The following is a 9,652-nucleotide window of genomic DNA, read 5'->3' as shown; positions in this document are numbered from 1 at the left end:
CAATACTCTCTCTCACACACACATACACACACAGAGAGAAAGAGGGGGGGAGAGGGAGAGAGAGAGTTGGCTAATACATGCATACAATACTCTCTTATGCACACACATACACACACACACACACACAGAGAGAGAGAGAGAGAGAGAGAGAGAGAGAGAGAGAGAGAGAGAAAGGGGGGTGGCTAGATTCACTCTGCAGGCCATAATTGACCACACCTTACCCTAGAGCCAGACTTACCAATAGACATGGTCCTGTGACCCTTCTTGCATTGCTGTGATTATGTGCAGGTCTGTTTGCTATACTGGAATGTAAGGTTCTTGATGGCTGGCTCTGCTGGCTCTATGTCTTTTAACGCTTGAATCTCCATGGCTGTTGTGTTCCATAAACAACATGCATCCAACAAATGCTTGCCCTGTTAATATCTGGTATGACAGTACATGTTTCCCATCCCATAATGTAAGGATATCATCACTAGAACAGACTAGAAAACATCAAGAGGCCAACCAGCACTGAAGATGAAGGATGGACCAGGGATGAAATTCAACCCATACCCATACCCGCCAGAGTATGCAGGGAAGGCAACTGCCCTGCTGACCTCACTATGGCTCTTGGAAGGAACTCCATCTGCTACATCAAAGGGCACATGGCCTGATCAAAAGTCTGGACCAGACATTCCATCTCCTGGATCTCTGCCTCCATTCCCTCCCACTCAAACAAGCCAGACTGATAGCACTCCTGGGACTGGGATCAACCTAAGAGGCAGACATCTGTGGGAGCTTTAATCTGAACCCACAACTGATGCCTAAAATCTACCACTAAAGCATCCATTCCGCTGTGCAGTCCAAAAGAGTGTGTAAACATCAAGCCTGTGCATTCTCCTGATGCTCCTGAGATCGAGTGGGATGAGAAATTAGGGTTAGCACAAAATCTTTGTCGTAAGTAGCATCACAAGACCGTCATGGAAAGCTGATGTGACCTAGGCAGAATCTGGAACAACAGAGAAGAACCCACTTCCTTCCTCACTACACACACACACACACACACACACACACACACACCACAAATATCAAAGCCACTGGTGAGGAATAAACCAAGCTCAAGTCCATATGCAATAGAAACATGGGAGAAAAACCAGGCATGGGGTGCACACTTTTAATCCCAAGTGCTTTGGGAGGCAGAGCCAGGCGGATTTCTGAGTTCAAGGCTAGCCTGATCTACAGAATGAATTACAGGACAGCCGGGACTACACAGAGAAATCCTGCCTCAAAACACAAAACAAAGCGAGTACGTGCAGTAGGATCAGAAACCCATTGCCATTGTTCTTGAGTTCTCAGTAGTCCTCATTGTCCAGTATGTTCAGAGAGTCCGGTTTTATCCCAGGCTTTTTCAGACCCAGGCCAGCTGGCCTTGGTGAGTTCCCAATAGAATATCCCCATTGTCTCAGTGTGTGGGTGCACCCCTTGTGGTCCCGAGTTCCTTGCTCGTGCTCTCTCTCCTTCTGCTCCTGATTTGGACCTTGAGATTTCTGTCCGGTGCTCCAATGTGGGTCTCTGTCTCTGTCTCCTTTCATCACCTGGGGGTTCTGATCCTACTGCACGTACTGGCTTTGTGGGAGCCTAGGCAGTTTGGATGCTCAACTTACTAGACCTGGATGGAGGTGGGGGTTCCTTGGACTTCCCACAGGGCAGGGAACCCTGATTGCTCTTCGGGCTGAGGGGGGGGGACTTAATTGGGGGAGGGGGAGGGAAGTGGGAGGCGGTGGCGGGGAAGAGACAGAAATCTTTAATAAATAAATAAATTTAAAAAAACAAAACAACCAAAAAGAAAGAAAAAAGAAAAGAAAAATGGAGAAGTAACTTAGGTGTCTGATGAGAGAAGCCAGGCAGGAAGGTGAGTGAAGAGCGATAATACCTGACTTCGAATAGCATCCAGGGACAGGGTTTAGACTCATTCCACATGGCACCTCAGGGCAGGTACAGAGACAGCTGAGAAAGAGTAAGTGTCCCCAAGGCCCACACATTAATCACAGTAATGTTCTAAAGTATGAATAGAGTCTTAAGGTATTTTTAAGTTTGTACTAGTTCTTTGAGAACTCACACAAAGCGGTTCAATTGTATTTGCTCCCCTCCCCTAATTCTTCCCAGATCCATTCTCCTTTTCCTTTCCACCAAACTTTGTGCCTTTAAAAAAATTTCTTAAGCCCACCAAACATACCTCAAAGATATTAAAGTACTAGTTGTATTATTACACCTGCCTTTATCAATTCTCATTTTAAAAAATCCAAATGATTATTGTAGGGTATTGACTATGTCCCTCCAAAAGCTTGTGCTAATCAGAACCTTGGATATACATTCACTTGGAGGAATCTTTGCAGGTACAATCAGCTGTAATAGATGTGTGATTGCACGGTCTTGGGGTATCCCTATCCCGTAGCATCCACAGAAACACACACACACAGAGACACACATCAAGTCATCGAGAGAGAAGACAGCAATGTGAAAACAGGGAGTGAGGAAGCACAAGGCAAGAAATGGCAAAGTCTGCCCACAAAATCTAGGAAAGAGTCATGGATAATTCTTCCTCAGAGCTTCCAAAGCTAGAGAACCAGACTGAATAAATGAAAAAGAGAAAGAAGGTTGAGCACAGATGTTCATCATCCTCTGTATCAGCTTGTTCTGGATTCCTAGTCACCAGAGCTAGAATAAATGTCAGTGATTTTGCTGAAGACTCAAGGTGTTGACATGGTTGGTAACTTAGAACTATTAGGCCGAGTGTTTCAAGGCAAACGGCTCATGTGCTATTAGAAAGAATGACAAAGATGACTTCCTGGATTCAGATGCCCAGCTGAATCTTCACCCTGTATGATGCTGGGTAAGTTAGTTAGCTCTTCTATGTCTCAGTTGCCCTTTTTACAAAATGGTGAAAGTATTGACCATGCAAGGTCATTGTTCAAATCACTGGCTGAGCACTAAGGGTCCCTCTCAAGAAACATACCATTGACATCTCTATGAATATAAATCATTCCTGTCGGCTGTGGTGGTTAATACTGACTCTTGGCTTAATGGGAAACAAAAGTCAGAGTGGAATCAAATCACTGGGCAAGTCTGGGAACGATGGTGTAGGTTAGGTTCATTGAGGCAGGAAGACACACCCTTCATGTGGCAGTCCCATTCCGTGGGCTAGAGTCCCAGACTGAGTAAATAAAACAGTGAAGTGGTTTGAGCATGGAGGCTCATCTCACTCTGCATCCTGACTGTGGATGCAATGTGACCTTAAGCTCTCACCACCATGACAGCTTCCATGATGGACTATGCTCTCAAACAACAAGCAGAAATAAGCCCTTTTCCCCCATAAGCTGCCTTTGTCAAGTGTTTTATCACATACAAGAAAAGCAACAAACATGCAGTTAAAACAGACAAAGAGTTCTGACTCTGCACTTTAGTACAATTATGACCACGGTGGTGACCAATGACTGAGTCTCTCTATGAAGTCAAGAGCCATGTACTAACCACATTGTGTTCAATGTATTTACTAACTCTGTCTGCAGTGCTGGAAGAACAATAACATAACCCTCAGTTGTGAAGGGTGAAACTGAGCCCAAAGAGGTTGGATAATAATAATAATCACACAGTACAAAGATATCATCGATATTTGATACCCAGGTCTTAATACCAACCTGTAACACTCATGCTTCCCATTGTGTAGAAACAAATTCTGTTCCCCGGTGTATTTCCAATCCTTGCACCATCCCTAGGTCATAATAAACATGGTATCCACTGTGTATGAATTGATTCACTAGTCACACTAGGATTCACCCTTCAAAAGTTCCCAGCAGACAAGTAGACCTGAGAGCAGTGATTGCATCTGCAGAGCACAATGAAGTGAGAGGAAGAAGCCTAAGGAGTCAACAGACTTCAGAGAAGGAAAACGCTAAGAACACAGAACACATCAGAGAAGAACATAGACAAGGGTATGAAGACAGGCAAAGGGGAGCCAAAGGTGCGTGTCTGGTGGTAGGTGAACGGATGGAGAAAATGCTGGAAAGAGCAAAAATATGGATCAGACACTCATTGCGAAAGTGTGGAGCAGCAAGCTTCAGGAGTGCGAACTTGCTCTTTGGCGCGCAGAGCCATTGAAATATTTCATGTAAAGGAGCAGTATGCTCAAATTTGCATCTAGAAGGTCCACTCTGGTTCAACACTGTAGGCAGAGACTGTCCTTTCATTTCCCAACTGCGCAGACCCAAATAATCACACAGAAACTGTATTAATTACAACATTGCTTGGCCAATAGCTTAGGCATCTTTATAGCTAGCTCTTACATCTTAAATTAACCCATTTTTATTAATCTGCATATTGTCACTAGGCTGTGGTGTACCTGTGCTGGCATGTTACTCCTTTGGCAGCTACATGGTGTCTCTCTGACTCTGCCTACTCTCTATATATATCTCTGTTCAGATTTCCCACCTGGCTCGATTCTGCCCTGCCATAGGCCAAAGCAGCTTTAGTCATCAACCAATAAAGCAACTCATATACAGAGGGACATCCCACACCACAACACTGAAAGGCCCTGCAGCGTATTGCAGTAATGAAAAAGGAGATGGTAAGTGCTGGAATTAGAAGGCAGCAATAGGAAAAGCGAGGTGTGGACAGACGTGAGAAATGAGACTGACATGATCTGAGAGGTGAAGGATAGAGAAATCTAGGGGGGCTTCCAGATGCTAATACAGACAAGGAGAGTGGCTGGGACAATGAAGACAGGGAGCCAGCATGACAGAAAGAGAGATAAAGAACTTAAAGACAGAACCGAATTCTTGCTATTTTAGAGGAAAGTGAGTGAAAAGGAACACATGAAGGACATCCACAGAGAGAGGGAAAATTTGGGGGGGAAATCAGGTCAGGCCCTAAAATCCAGAGGAAGAGAAAATAACAAAAAAGACTGAACAAGTGGTCTCCATGTCAAATAAACCAAAGACTGAAACAGTTGTGTGTTTCAGGAATAGAAATATGAGAAGAAATTAAATCGTGAGGGGGAAACTACCGTGGTTCCTAGAATTTAATTGGTTCTTGACAACGATGGGTAGATGGATGGATGAGCAGACAAACAGATAGATGGACAAATGGATGGAAGTATTTTCACATTGACTACCCACTGTCTACACCCTGGATTGGATTTGTGTTGGCTCTCTCCAGAGCCAGAGAGAAGGACCTAGGTAACAGAGCATCCTTTCCAGGTGTAGTTGTACAGTATTCCACAGAGATCTTCAGAAACATAAATGTTCACAAAAGAGGAAAGGAAAAAGAAAACCTAGTAACTTTCCTACCCAGAAGGTTCTTCCAAAGGTCCACCCACCTACCCCAGATTCTGGCAGAAATGTCAGGGGCAATTTTCAACACACACCATCTTTTCGAGAGAAACCTGAGCAAGCCTGCACCTCAATCAGACTTCTTCAGGGAAGAGAAGAGTGCATGTGTCTAACCCTACAGCTTCTTGCTGTCTGGCAAGGGATATGGAAAAACCTGTCATCTGCATAGCTGCTGCCCCTGGAGCCAACAACCCAGCCCCAAGCCAAGTCTCTGGGAAATGCATCAGATCAAACTCAATGATCAATAATAAAATCAACAGCATTCTCCAAGCCAATGGGTGGGAATTCAGAGGGGGCAATCCAGTCATTACTCCTGGGGCTATACAACACACTCATTCCCTGAAGTTCCTAGGCTTCCACTTCCCTAGATACAAACCCAGGGTCACAGGAGTGCAACTTTTATAAATCAGAAACAAGGTCAGTGTCAGGAAAGTAATTATACCAAAGTGGCTACTTGAGCCCCTAAACTCCTCCCTTCTTCTGCCTCTAACAGGAAAAAAAAAAAAAACTAAACCCTTTGTAAGAGTTTACCAATCAAACCAGAAAATCTATCAGTCATATAGTTCAGCTAGAAGAATTTTGCTTTGCTAAACAATGCGCCTGGAACACTCTCCATCTCCTTGTTCCAAGCTGGAGAATGAAGCTATAGAAATAAATTAACAAGTTCAATAATGTTCATCTTGGGCTGACCTACTGGCAGATAGAAACTTCCTGCCTGGACCAGAGCTGAATTAACCATTTCCGGCAATGTTTGGAGGGTGGGAGAAAATGCAGTGTGCAAACAACTATTGAAGGAGAAATGGAAGACTCGTGGTGCTGAGAACAAAGGAAGAACCTTTTCTTAAGGATCTTTAAGAAGGGGGTGGGAACAGCCAAACCCACTAGGCTTCTGTTTTTAGTCCTTCTGAGCTCTATTAGTTAGTCACAGCAGTCCATGGCCCTCTTCTACCACCTGAAAACAACAACAGCAAAGCCCCTCTTTCAACACCAGCCACATCAGGAACAGTGGGGGCCAGAGCCCAGGCTTGAACTTTATGTTACAAATGGGGAACTGAAGTCGGGAGTGATTTTCCTAGGACCAAACTCACTTCCTCGAACCAGAGAAGACTCTGTGATGCTCTGTCCTCTCCGTTTCTTAAGAACCTTGGATCCTGACAGTAGCTGTAAATCAAAACGCTGGACCAGCATTTCCCAGAGGCAGAGCAGAGGGACAGTGCCAGCTACGGGTCCTGACCCACTGGCTGGACAGAGGACATTCGCAGCTTGGTCAGACATCAGAGAGACGAGCGACTGCAGAACTAGAATCGTGTGACGAATCTTCTTTCTCAAAGCTTGGGAAGGAAGATCAAAGGCGGGTGAGGCATTAGCTGGGTGGTCTGAGACAGCGGGAGGGGGGCATCAAGGTGGGGGGACACAAAGGATGCAGAGAAGACACAGAGGGTCACCCACATCCCATAACAGGGCCGGCTTTGTCTTCCCGACTCAAAGTCCACAGCACAGAAAGCAGAGAGACGTGGGTCAAAATGCAGCCATGAGGGATAGGCTAGACCCATAGAGCCACACAATCAGGAGAGAGATACTGGGCAGGATGTTAAGTTGGGAGCATAACTCCAACCCCTAGCATCCATCCCAGCCCCCTGGACTGGGAGTTGCATTAGTCTGGACTCCAAATCCCAGCATGTCCCCTCCCTGGGGGAGGGTCAGGACCACTCCCACAAGATATTTAAGTGGGATCCCAGAGAAGGAACACACAGTTCCAGATTTGCATGTGCTCCCCGATTTCGTCTCCCAGCCATGCGCTCAGCCACCCGAGAGCACCATATTTAATAAAACGATGGGCATTTTATTTTGGCTGATCTGACCTAATTGGATTTCTTTGCGCCAGCGGAGCCGCCGTCTTAGGATTTTTTTCCTAACACAGGAGAGAGACAGTGAAGAGGTAGGAGGAGAGAGAGGAAACCAAAGGAAATCGCCCTGAGGACAGAGAGGGTTGGGCGCTGGTCTCCACAGGAGCTCCCTTGTCACTATGGAGTCATCTAGAGTTCCACAGGTGGCTCCAGTTTCTCTTCCTAAGTTGGTTCCTCCCAGGATGCTGACAGCAGATCAATTACACATCTGGGCCTCAGAGGAGGACTCCACACTGTCAAAACTGAGGTCCATCCAGTAGAAAAGCCCTGGTTGACAGGAAGACCTGCTCTATCTACCCCAGAATCTTCAGAACCACAGAACCACACCTGGAGATGCTGTGGCCCTGAGTTTACTTGCACATTTGCAACCATTCTGATCAAGCCACAGAGATTCCTTTGTTGTCTGTTTAATCTGAATCCCTATCCTCCCCCGGATTCTCGGTCAATCCCTTCTGCCCTCAAGCACTTCCGCAGACTTTTGCATGGGGATGTGTGTGATGGCCACTCAGCTGTCCAGGCTTCTAGATGTTCTTTAAGCTTAGAGAGTAGGTCCCGTGGTGAATGTGTGGAAGGAACCTGAAGCAGTGGACCCAGGTATTCGTGTCCCTGTTCCTGCAGTGCCTTGGACCAGGGCTTAGCTGTAGTATGGTTTGGACTAGTAGGCCTTCAGCAGCTTCTGCTTCAAAGGTGGCATTATTGAAAGGTATTATGGACCCTTAGAACTCTGGGCTTAGTGAGGAGGTCCTAGGTCACTGAGGACATGCCTTTGGAGGCAGTTGTGGAATGTAGTCTCTGTCTTTCTTTTTCTCTTTGTTCTCTGGCTGGTCAAGTCAGTGATTTGCTTTGCCACAAACTCCTGCCATGTGTTCTGTTTGCCACAAACCTGAAGCCAAGAGGGATCAGCTGATCATGAGCTGGATCCACTAAACTCTGGGTCAAAAATAGACCTTTTTTCTTTTTAAGTTAAGTACATTTGGTATTTAATTATAGTATTGGAACTTGACATGAGCAAACACATCACCTTCCTGCATCTTGGATTCTTCACGTATAAAATGAGACTCATGGACCAGTATGGTGCCTGGGGCCTATCATCTCAGCCCTTGGAAGGCAGAGGCAGAAAGAATATTATAAGCTGATGTCCAGCCTGGGCTATTTATCTGGGCAAGCCAGAGATAAATAGCAAAACGCCATGTCAACAGTAAGTAAATAAATACAGTTAAGCTTGGATGAGATAACCAGTCATATCCACCACTTCAGCTCTGACACAAGTAAGTAGCACTTTTATTTGTAATCAGTCCTAATTGTGCCTAGCTATGACTGACTGAGCACCAAGCACCATGTGGCAAATACTTTTCTAGGTCTTTTTCCATACCACTTAATTCTAGCACCTGCTCCATTTGCAGCATATGAAAAATCTCCATTTTGCAAGTAAACCAGGGCACAGGATGGAGATGTAACTCTGTGGTGTATGTAAGCTGGAGCTCCTTCTCTGGTGCCACGAGAAAACAAGAAATAAATGAAGAAGGGAAGGGGAGCACACGGGGGATGGAGTAGAGAAAAGAAAGAAAGCAATCAAGACATGGGAACGTTTACCATGTGTCCTAAGGTGATGCGGATAGAGAAGAGCAGGTATGGGAACCACAGGTCACCATCTGTAAACTCAACTTCATACTGGGTCGCATGGCAGCTAACAGTAAATAAAAGGAAGAGCATCTTGAAACTTGGCTCTCGGCAGTCAAGGGACAACACAATACAACTAGCAATCAATGCAGGGGATGCTTCTAGCGCAGCCATCTGAACCCTACAAAATTCATGAAAGTAGAGGGTGAAATTACAAGCTTCTACACAGAGCGCAGGGGCAGCTCAGTTTCAAAGGTGTTATCCTCACCCTGTTACTTGACTGGTCTCAAATGGGAGCCACTGTGAAGGCCAAGTGCAGGCTTAAGCCTGCTCCTTGTCTCTTCCCTGCCACTTCTTCTTGTTGTGACCACTGTAGACAGTCCCTGATGAAGACATAGTCTGGCCACAAGGAAGTCTGAAGGCAAAGTCAGACCACTAAAGTCCAGAGGAGCCACCCTTCCTTCCTTCCTTCCTTCCTTCCTTCCTTCCTCCCTCCCTCCCTCCTTTCTTTCCTTCCTTCCTTCCTTCCCTCCTTCCTTCCTTCCTTCCTTCCTCCCTCCCTCCCTCCCTCCCTCCCTTCCTTCCTTCTTTCCTTCCTTCCTTTTCATATAATATATTCTGACCATGATTATCCCTCCCTCACCTCCTCCCAGATCTTTCTCATCTCCTGACCCATTCAACTGCAAGTCTTCTCTTTTTCCCTAGAAAACAAATAGGGAAGAAGGAGGAGGAGGAGGACGAGGAGGAGGAGGAGGAGGA

At 45.9% G+C, this 9,652-nt stretch overlaps 1 protein-coding gene across 2 annotated transcripts in view; it reads right to left on the bottom strand.

The window, feature by feature from the left end:
* Window positions 1–9,652, bottom strand: part of Ano2 (anoctamin 2) — a 353,619-nt gene that overhangs the window by 310,282 nt on the left and 33,685 nt on the right. The gene's annotated exons all lie outside the window — the stretch shown is intronic.

The sequence above is a fragment of the Microtus ochrogaster genome, unplaced genomic scaffold (genome assembly GCF_000317375.1).
Source record: "Microtus ochrogaster isolate Prairie Vole_2 unplaced genomic scaffold, MicOch1.0 UNK1, whole genome shotgun sequence".
NCBI classification, from domain to species: Eukaryota; Metazoa; Chordata; class Mammalia; order Rodentia; family Cricetidae; genus Microtus; species Microtus ochrogaster.
This window is presented reverse-complemented; position numbering and strand designations above follow the sequence as displayed.